The 10,778-nt window shown below is 47.7% G+C and overlaps 1 pseudogene; it reads left to right on the plus strand.

Annotated features, from left to right (window-relative positions):
• The first annotated feature begins 5,143 nt into the window (after positions 1-5,143).
• Positions 5,144-5,713, plus strand: LOC113889216 (annotated as a pseudogene).
• Positions 5,714-10,778: the final 5,065 nt, after the last annotated feature.

Raw genomic sequence — 10,778 nt, forward strand, 5'->3', positions numbered from 1 at the left:
GTATTCCTAAGAGCCCAAACTGAGCCTGAGCCTGGTCAGGAGAGACCTGAGTCAGCAACTGGGTCTTGACCCAAAGTTGCTGGTCCCGGTGTTAACAACCCCTTTAGGGGAAACTTTATTGGGGGTTTCTCCAAATCAGTGCTCTTGAACACTGAGGTTTTCCTCATCTCCTAGGTACCTTCTCTTTGCCAAACCCAAACTGGATTCAGGGTAGTCAAGGACTACTCCCAGTCGAGGACTACTCGCGCAGGGTCGGGGGCTAATGGGGTGATCTGCCACACGTGGCAGCCCCACTGTCCTCTGGCAGCTGGGCAGGGTGGGAGCCTTCCACGTCCAGCCTCAGGACAGAGCAGAGGCCCAGACAGCCATTTCTCACCCTTGGGTGACCTCTGGCTTTTTCTGAGGTGAACATCATGCACATGTGTGCAAGAGTGACTGTGCTCAAGTGCTGGGTGTGTCTGGCCCCCGTGAGGACACTCCCCCGGAGGCCAGCCTGGTGCCCATGGCCTCCAGGCTCTGCAGACCCAGCGCTAGAATCTAGGTGGGCTCTCCTCTTTTTTCCACAATTCTTGGGTAAAGGCTTTAAAGTCCTCAAACTCAAATTGGGTTCTAAAACTCAGATGGAAGTTTCTGGAAACACTCTCCTGGCCCCACAATGGCTCCAGTATGCGGGAGCCCAGGGACCACTGGGTCTGCTTGGGAGACGCACTGCCAGCACTCTTGTGTGAAGACCCTCCCAACCGCCCAGGATCCTCCTTCCTCCCACCGACCCCTGCCTGCAGAGCCCAGTTCAGGTGGAAGAGGTGCCCCACACCCTGTCCAGGGACAGGACTGTTCCCCCTTCTCCTGGTCAGGGCTGGCAGAGAGCCTGGGTTTAGGTGTTTAAACACCGGTCCATCTGGTCTGGACCTTGACAAAGCCTCCTTTGGCCCACCTGCTCCCTCCCATACCTGAGGAAGCAAGTGGACCAGAGACAGCACCCCATGGTGAAAGGCCTCTCTTCCCCAGAGCCCTTGAAACACAAGGTTCTTCTCCTTCCAGAGGTTCTTCCCCCATGTGGGAGAAGAAGCTGGGGAAAGCGGGCTGCTGTGGGTTAGCCATTGCAAAGGCCCACTGAGCACAGTCAGTGGCTCCGGGTCCATCCAGGGCTTTGGGAGGAGGGAGAGGACGCAGAGGCAGTCTCGTCATGTTTCTTGACCTGAAGCAGCCCAGGGGAAAAACACGCATTTGGTATTAGTCGATTCAGACTGAAAGCAGAAATAGAGTCTAAAATAGAAGATACCTTCCCCTGTCTCTGGGGAAGAACCAAGGAAACCTGGACCAAGCAGCAGGTATCAAAGAGTGGGGCTGATGGCGGTGACTGGTGAGTGAGCCCAGGAACCCTGGATGGGCTGGGAGGAGCTAATTGGCGGAAGGTTGGGCCCACTCTTTCCCAGCTCAGGAGGGGTCTCGGCTAACCTCTGCCCACTTTGTACGACTTAGCTGGCTGGACACCCTTGGTGACCTTTCTGTAAAATACCCTCACATCTTTCCGATGGACGATGCTTTGTCTCAAAAATGTGCATGACTGTGCCTTCGACTCCTGGTAGGCAGAGTGACTTCTGAGAATCCACTTCCCTTCTGGGGCTAGAATCCTCAGTTTGGCTTGAATAAAATCTCCCTTTTTCTTCTTACCTTTGAGAAATGGAGCACTTCCTGCCATATCAGTAAACAAGGATGCCACAGTCACCCGGGATGCCAGCCCCCCAAAGGTGAATTCCTGAGCCCCGAGGGTGCCCAGGGAGGTGAACAATACCTGCCGTCCAGCAGCCCACAGGCTGCAGCCACTCCCCTCAGTGAGCCCTGAGGAAACTCAGGGTGTGAAAATGCAGGACACTGGCCCAGACAGCTGAGGTGTTATGAAATGAATGTTTTCAGGGAGCCCAGACTCTTGCATCTTCCCACACACAGAAAAGCACTAAATTCCTGAACTTGGGTTATCTGGCTTTCTTTAATTAGCAATACCCTTTTGACATACAAACTACCTTCCCTTTGTTGCAAAACTTCTGTATCACCTGGCTCCCCCACCACCCTCTATCCCAGACATGAGGCCCCAGCTCCCTGGCAGTCTCACAGCACGCCTAACGCACTCCCAGCAACCACCTCCCAGGCTCCAAAATCACTGCAGATGGTGACTGCAGCCATGAAATTAAAAGATGCTTGCTCCTTGGAAGAAGACCTATGACCACCCTAGACAGCATATTAAAAAGCAGAGACATTACTTTGCCAACAAGGGTCCATATAGTCAAAGCTATGGTTTGCCAGTAGCCATGTGTGGATGTGGGACTTGGATCATAAAGAAGGCTGAGCACTGAAGAATTGGTGCTTTTGAAGTATGGTGTTGGGGAGCCTCGGGAGAGTCCCTAGGACTGCAAGGAGATAAAACAAATCAATCTCAAAGGAAATCAATCCTGAATATTCATTGGAAGTACTGATGCTGAAACTGAAGCTCCAGTGCTTTGGCCACCTGATACAAAGAGCTGACTCGTTAGAACAAAACTCTGATGCTGGGAAAGCTTGAGGGCAGGAGGAGAAGGGGATGACAGGGGATGAGAAGGCTGGCTGGCATCACCAACTGAATGGACATGTGTTTGAGCAAGCTCTGGGAGATGGTGAAGGACAGGGAAGCCTGGCGTGCTGCCATCCATGGGGTCTCAAAGAGTCGCACATAACTGAGTGACTGAACAGTAACAAAACTTGATGAGATTTTGATAATGTGTAAGTTGTCCATTTTGAGGCTTTTTTCCTAAAAACAGAATAAAAAGAGAAACACTTCCCAGCTCCTCGCTCTCTATATCTCCAAGAGGATAGCCTCTTTCTTGTGATGCCCAGAAATTAGAAACAATTCCCATTTCAAAGATCAGCTTAATGAATGCAACAACACTGCCATAATGATGCTTGGAAACCCCACCTGTCGTTAATTCCCGTGATTCCTGGTAGACAGCAGGAAGGTGGTATTCACAAGTAGTCATGCTCAATGAGTTAAGATGTTCCAATAAAAATACATACAGTATGACCCTATTTTGTAAATCCTAGAAAATTAAAAGTAATCTGAAATAATCTTCAAGTAATCCTGAAGAAAAGATCAAGATTACATGGGGACAGGGACGAAGAAGAGAAGGGACAGTAAAGAGGAAAACCAGACACTCCTGAAAATAATGAAAGGAACTGATTTGTTCTCTCTTGATAATGGTGATGTCTACGTCAGTATTTATCAGAGTGTATGTGGTTTATTGTATCAAGTACCACATTAAAGCTGTTAGAAGTGCAAAAGTGGATGACTTGGGATTTAAGGGGTGAAAGAAAAATAATGAAATGTTAGACTCTTGAAATTACTTGTAATGGGCCCTACTGTCTCCATGTATTTTATGTCAATACAGGAAGAGAACAAAGTTCTCATGCTCAGGTTACAGAAGGGGCTCTCAAACCTCCCCAGGCGTCTCTGTCCTGAAGTGGTTCAGGGGGCAGCCAGGCTCAGGGCACACATGTGGACACTGGATCTGACGGTCACCCAGTGTTTATCCTTGGTTGCTCCAGAAACCCTCTGCAGTCCTGGGTGTAGTTTATCTCTCCAATATGAGGGTTACAAGGCCACCTGCCTCACAGGATTGTGTGCATGAGAAAAATGACCTGAGTGTTATTGCTCTGGAAAAAAAATTGTATTTCCCAAATACTATCAACATCACAAATCTAAGACACTGGCTTGTTCTCTGGAACTCTGTCCTTTCTGCTGCCATTCGATGACATGACTTCTTATATACAAGCAGCTCTTGCAAATAGGGCCCTCCATCTGCTGAAGCTCCAATACTTTGGCCACCTGCTACGAAGAGCTGATCCATTGGAAATGACCCTGATGCTGGGAAAGATTGGAGGAGAAGAGGGTGACAGACGATGAGATGGTTGGATGGCACCACTGACTCAAAGGACAGGAATGTGAGCAAACTCCAGGAGATACTGGAGGACAGAGGAGCTTGGTGCGTTGCAGTCCATAGGGTCTGAGAGAGTCAGACATGACGGAGCACCTTTATCAATGTCGTATTGATTCTTCGTCTGAGCTCTTGTGCAAAAATGTGTAATAGTATTTTGACATATTTAATTTTAATTATAAACAATTTCCCAAACTGAATTGTATTAAATGAAATAAGATCATTTAAAAATGTATCACATTTAAATAACTGAGGAGTGAGGTCACGTCTTCATGTGACTCGCTGAGCCCACAGACGCTTGTTCTGACACAACACACCTGTGCACAGAGGGGCCTTCACCGGCCCTGTTTGGTCCTGAAACCTGAAGACCGCGTTGCATTTCCTTCTACACGAAGAGCAATTGGTATGGTCACCTCCAGTCCTCCAGCTCATCAAGGCCAGGTCAGATGCTGGGGCAGGGCTTGAAGGTTGTCACTGATTGCACCTGGTAAATAACAGGCTCAGCTGCTTCCAGGTGTTGGATGGCACTCCTCCCCTTCCCCACCCCACAGCGTCTGCTCACTTTTCAGGTCCAGACCAGAGGGTGCAGATGTGTGCTCTGATTCTTACTCATCCTGCTTTAGCTGAGTGCCTTATTATCTACACACAGGTAGGTTCTTCCTTACCTAATTTACCCTACTACTATTATTGAAAATCTAGAAGTAATGTGGTAAATGCTATTTCCTTCTATAATTTTCTTTCCATATATTTCCTTCTATAATTCTGTAATTATATCTCCATCTATAAAAGGACTCTTTTCATGAAACAGAATGGAGGGGAGGGCTTTTCATAGACAGCAGTTTCCACATCAGTTGATACACAGGTGAGAGCCCTGGGCTGAGGGAGAGCTGACCTGTCCCAAAGCTGCAGTGTTGAATCTCAGGGTCACATGGACAGGGTGTCAGTCAGACATGGGGACACACACTGCTCTTTTCAGGCTCCAGGAGAGATAACACCACTGATGAAAGCACTCCCCACCCCTGGCAAACCCTGTGTAAAGTCCACACATGACTGTCATGATGTGACTGTCATCATCCCCAGTCTATATCCTCACAGACAGAAATGCAGGTGCTGAGGCCACAGCCTCAGAGCCACAGGGAGACACAGCACCAGCTCACTTAAATTTAGGTTCCTCCTCAGGCTTGAAGAGACTTGCGGGAGTGGTGACTCTCATCTGCTCCAAGATGAACCCACTGTGGACCCTCCTCTTTGTGCTGTCAGCCCCCAGAGGTGAGTGTCTCTGGGTCAGACATGGGCACGTGGGGAAGCTGCCTCTGAGCCCAAGGGTCACCGTGCTTCTCTCTCTCCACAGGGGTCCTGTCCAAGGTGCAGCTGCGGGAGTGGGGCCCCAGCCTGGTGAAGCCCTCACAGACCCTCTCCCTCACCTTCATGGTCTCTGGATTCTCATTGACCAGCTATGGTGTAGATTGGGTCCGCCAGGCTCCAGGGAAGGTGCCGGAATGGGTTGGTGGTATAAGCAGTGGTGGAAGTACATACTATAACCCAGCCCTGAAATTCCCGGCTCAGCATCACGAGGGAAACCTCCAAGAGCCAAGTCTCTCTGAGCAGCGTGACAACTGAGGACACGGCCGTGCACTACTGTGTGAAGGACACAGTGAGGGGAAGTCAGTGTGAGCCCAAAAACCTCCCTGCATAGGGGCCCGTGACCACCAGGGGGTGTTCAGGACGCAGTACAAAGTTGAGCCCCAGAGCAGGTGCAGAAGAGGCGTTGGGCGGTGGGGGTCCTGGGAGGATTCTCCTCAGAGTCTCTTTCCTCCTCCTGGCCAGGAGCTGCACCACAGACCCATTTCTGTGTCCTGGTATTTCATCGTTGTCGTTTATGTCACTCTCAGACAACTGTGTATGTATATATATTTTAGTTTTTCCCTGAAGAAAGGATAGCTTTATGCAAACACACACACATAATACTCAACAGCTAAAAATTTTCTCCTTCAGATCATGAACTCATTGTTGCCAAATTCAGACTTAAATTAAAGAAACTAGGGAAAACCACTAGAACATTCAGGCATGACCTAAATCAAATCCCTTATGATTATACAGTGGAAGTGAGAAATAGATATAAGGGACTAGATCTGATGGACTGCCTGATGAACAATGGACGGAGGTTTGTGACAATGTACAGGAGACAGGGAGCAACACCATCCCCAAGGAACATAAATGCAAAAAAGCAAAATGGCTGTCTGAGGAGGCCTTACAAATAGCTGTTAAAAGAAGAGACGGGAAAAGCAAAGGAGAAAAGGAAAGATATACCCATTTGAATGTAGACTTTCAAAGAATAGCAAGGAGAGATAAGAAAGCCTTCCTTGGGGATCAATGCAAAGAATTAGAGGAAAACAATAGAATGGGAAAGACTAGAGATCTGTTCAAGAAAATTAGCGATACCAAGATGGGCTCAATAAAGGACAGAAATGGTATGGACCTAACAGAAGCAAAAGATATTAAGAATAGGTGGTAAGAATACAAAGAACTGTACAAAAAAGATTTTCACGACCCAGATAATCGTGATGGTGTGATCACTCACCGAGAGTAAGACATCCTGGAATGTGAAGTCAAGTGGACCTTAGGAAGCATCACTATGAACAAAGCCAGTGGAGCTGATGGAATTCCAGTTGAGCTAATTCAAATCCTAAAAGACAATGCTGTGAAAGTTTGCACTCGATATGACAGCAAATTTGGAAAATTCAGCAGGGGCTACAGGACTGGAAAAGGCAGTTTTCGTTGCAATCCCTAAGAAAGGCAATGCCAAAGAATGCTCAAATTACCGCACAATTGCATTCATCTCAAGCGCTAGCAAAGTAATGCTCAAAATTCTCCAAGTAGGCTTGGACAATATGTGAACTGCAACGTTTCAGATCTTCAAGTTGGTTTTAGAAAAGGCAGAGGAACCAGAGATCAAATTGCCAACATCTGCTGGATCATCAAAAAAGCAAGAGAGTTCCAGAAAAACGTCTATTTCTGCTTTATTGACTATGCCAAAGCCTTTACCTGTGTGGGTCACAATAAACTGTGGAAAATTCTTAAAAAGATGGCAATACCAGGCCTCCTGACCCACCTCTTGAGAAATCTGTATGCAGGTCAAGAAGCAACAGTTAGAACTGACATAGAACAGACTGGTTCCAAATAGGAAAAGGAGTACATCAAGGCTGAATATTGTCACCCTGCTTATTTAACTTATATACAAAGGACATCATGAGAAACGCTGGGCTGGATGAAGCTCAAGCTGGAGTCAAGATTGCCGGGAGGAATATCGATAACCTCAGATAGGCAGATGACACCACCCATATGGCAGAAAGTGAAGAAGAACTAAACAACCTTTTGATGAAAGTGAAAGAGAAGAGTGAAAAAGTTGGCTTAAAACTCAACATTCAGAAAACTAAGATCATGGCATCTGGTCCCATCACTTCATGGCAAATAGATGGGGAAACAGTGGAAACAGTGAGAGACTTTATTTTGGGGTCTCCAAAATCACTGCAGATGGTGACTGCATCCATGAAATAAAAAGACGCTTACTCCTTGGAAGTAAAAAGTTATGACCAATCAACACAGCATATTAAAAAGCAGAGACATTACTTTGTCAAAAAAGGTTCGTCTAGTCAAGGGTATGGTGTTTCCAGTAGTCATGTATGGATATGAGAATTGGACTACAAAGAAATCTGAGCCCCGGAGAAATGATGCTTTTGAACGGTGGTGTTGGAGAAGACTCTTGAGAGTCTCTTGACCTGCAAGGGGATCCACCCAGTCCATCCTAAAGGAAATCAATCGTGAATATTCATGGGAAGGACTGATGCTGAAGCAGAAACTCCAATACTTTGGCCACCTGATGCTAAGAGCTGACTCATTTGAAGAGACCCTGAGGCTGGGAAAGATTGAAGGCGAGAGGAGAAGGGGACGACAGAGGATGAGACGGTTGGATGGCATCACTCACTCCACGCACTTGAATTTGGTAAACTCCAGGAGTTGGTGATGTGACGTTGGTGATGCCAGGGAGGCCTGGCGTGCTGTGGTCCATGGGGTCACAAAGAGTCAGACACGACTGAGTGACTGAACTGAACTGAAATAGTCACATGATAAAATAATATCTATATGAAAAGACAGGGCCATCCTATATTGTGTCTTCAGGCCTCTTCCTAGATGCAGTGATTTCAATGTAGCTCATAAAACACGTGCTCCCCTAACCAAATTCAAATACTGAGAGAGCTGAAGAAAAGAGACTTCACAGGGACCCAGAAAGGCCACGGGGATGGTGATCACACTCCATCCCCACTTACAAGGACAGGGCTGGTCCACATGGAAACTCCTCCTCATGCTCCAGGGTACAATCCACCCCTGGGTAAGGGAGCTCACATCCCTCCTCCCACAGGGCTGAGGTGTCAGGGAAGGCAGGGTGGTGGTGTAGAAGATGGGGGTGTGGGGTCTTCTCCTCTGCCTGGTGACAGCTCCCCACGGTGAGGTCTCAGGTGCAGACATGGGTCTGTAGGATGGTTGCAACTGCAGGTTACTGATAGGGACTGATGATTCTCCTTCCCAGGTGTCCTGCAGCAGTTGGGCCCAGAACTGGTGAGCCCTCAGAGACCCTCTCCTCACATGTGCTATCTCTGCTTACACCATCATGTGGTTATAGTCAGAAGTGGATTCGCCAGGCCGCAGGGAAGGGGCTAGAGCAGATGGCATGCATAAACTATGATGGTGACACTTACTACAGCCCCTCCATTAAGAGCCACACCTCCATCTCAGAGACATCCAAGAATCAGTTCTCCCTGCTACTGAGCTCTGTGACCACTGAGGACATGGCCGTGTGTTGCTGTGCAAGAGACACAGTGAGGGGAAGTCAGTGTGAGCCCAGACACCAGCCACCCTCCGGGGGCCCCATGACCACCAGCGGGTGCTGGGGACACACAATTGTGTGTTTCAGGAGCAGGTGCAGATGGTGATTGACAGCTGGTCTCCTCTCAGGGGGCTTCCTCTCCTTGTAGCAGTTTTTCTGGGGAACTTCTCTGCATTCATGACTCTTAGTTACCTCCTCAGTCTCTGAGGCAGAATGGTGGTTGGGATAGGGGAGGATATCCTCACTGCACGAAAGGCACAGTCTTTTAGGGTTGCTTCCTCTTGTCACTTAGGCCCCTTCTCTGGACATTTGGTGTAATCTCGCTAAGTCCACAGGAGAGGCTCTGAGTGACTCAGCAGTGCTGCTCATCACAGCAGGGCCAGTGAACGAGCTAGCCAGGGGTCAGCAGTGTAAGTGCAGCTGGACTCAGACAACAGAGGTGTATAAACCCAGAGCCAGGGAAGAACCCCCCTTGGTGGTGCTAAGTGAACTGACACCTCCCTCACAGCATCAGCCACAGTTCTCTCCATGGAGATGCAGCAGGACCTCCATGCCAGCCTGAGATAGAAGCTGAGTCTGCTGACACCACGCTCAGATGCAGGAGGATGAAAAGATTGTGTCATCTGTGTTCCTTCATCTATGTCTGTGGTGTCCTCAGACTCACCTTCTACATCAACCTGGGGTGGGGTCCCACTGAATTTCCATGGAGAAAACTATGAATAATGCTCTGAGTGTGGTGTCAGCTCTTTGAGCACCACCGAGGGGCATTCCTCCCTTCACTAATTGACAGGCTCTAGTAGGTGCAGTAGCTTCTGTCATTCTGGTGGTTTTATGGCAGATAGACGACACATACTAAAGGGAAGCTTGTACTTGAAAAGCAATTCTTACTTTATGTCCTCAGCTTTCTTGTCAAGGTATGAACCACCAGAAGTTTATACAAGGACAAGTCTTTCAAGGAGAGAGTACAATACATATAAGGAACATACTAAATATTCCCTGATGAATAAAGAAGCCATTGTGAGCACTGTCCTGGTGTTCAGCCATGTCTCCTGACTGTCTCATGGAACAAACACTACATTTATCTTATGGAACTTAGTGATTTTAAACACTTTTGTCCTGTGAATGCTAGCACTTCAGTCATGTCAGACTCTTTACCATCCAATGGACTATAACCCATTAGGCTCCTCTGTCCATGAGATTTTCCAAGCAAGAATGTTGCAGTGGGTTGCCATGCCCTCCTCCAGGGCATCTTCCTGACCCAGGGGTCAAACTTCTGTCTCTTACATCTGCTTATGGGACAGAAATGGTATGGACCTAACAGAAGCAGAAGATATTAAGAAGAGGTGGCATGAATATACAGAAGAACTGTACAAAAATCCTTCATGACCCAGATAATCACGATGGTGTGATCACTGACCTAAAGCCAGACATCTTGGAACGTGAAGTCCAGTAGGCCTTAGAAAGCATCACTACGAACAAAGCTAGTGGAGGTGATGGAATTCCAGTTGAGCTATTCCAAATCCTGAAAGATGATGCTGTGAAAGTGCTGCACTCAATATGCCAGCAAATTTGGAAAACTCAGCAGTGACCACAGGACTGGAAAAGGTCAGTTTTCATTCCAATCCCAAAGAAAGGCAATGCCAAAGAATGCTCAAACTACTGCACAATTGCACTCATCTCACACGCTAGTAAAGTAATGCTCAAAATTCTCCAAGCCAGGCTTCAGCAATATGTGAACCGTGAACTTCCTGATGTTCAAGCTGGTTTTAGAAAAGGCAGAGGAACCAGAGATCAAATTGCCAACATCCACTGGATCATGGAGAAAGCAAGAGAGTTCCAGAAAAACATCTATTTCTGCTTTATTGACTATGCCAAAGCCTTTGACTGTGTGGATCACAATAAATTGTGGAAAATTCTGAAAGAGATGG

This window comes from Bos indicus x Bos taurus, unplaced genomic scaffold (assembly GCF_003369695.1).
Source record: "Bos indicus x Bos taurus breed Angus x Brahman F1 hybrid unplaced genomic scaffold, Bos_hybrid_MaternalHap_v2.0 tig00011622_arrow_arrow_obj, whole genome shotgun sequence".
In the NCBI taxonomy this organism is placed as follows: Eukaryota; Metazoa; Chordata; class Mammalia; order Artiodactyla; family Bovidae; genus Bos; species Bos indicus x Bos taurus.